This window comes from Danio aesculapii, chromosome 15, assembly GCF_903798145.1.
Source record: "Danio aesculapii chromosome 15, fDanAes4.1, whole genome shotgun sequence".
In the NCBI taxonomy this organism is placed as follows: Eukaryota; Metazoa; Chordata; class Actinopteri; order Cypriniformes; family Danionidae; genus Danio; species Danio aesculapii.
Window position 1 is genome coordinate 181,539 of NC_079449.1, and position 326 is coordinate 181,864.

The following is a 326-nucleotide window of genomic DNA, read 5'->3' on the forward strand; positions in this document are numbered from 1 at the left end:
ACATTCACACACAACTGATTTTAAAATAGTTATTATTGAGTCAAATTTACAAGTCAAATGAATCAGCACTGCTATTAATATTTCCTTATCAATCATCATCAAACAATAAAATAATAATAATCCCTTAAAATATAATATTAATAATAGCAATAATAACAATAATGTAATAATAACAACAACAACAATAATAATAATAACAATAACAATAATAATAATAATGTAATAATAATAACAACAACAATAATAATAATAACAATAACAATAATAATAATAATGTAATAATAATAACAACAACAATAATAATAATAATAATAATAATAATAACA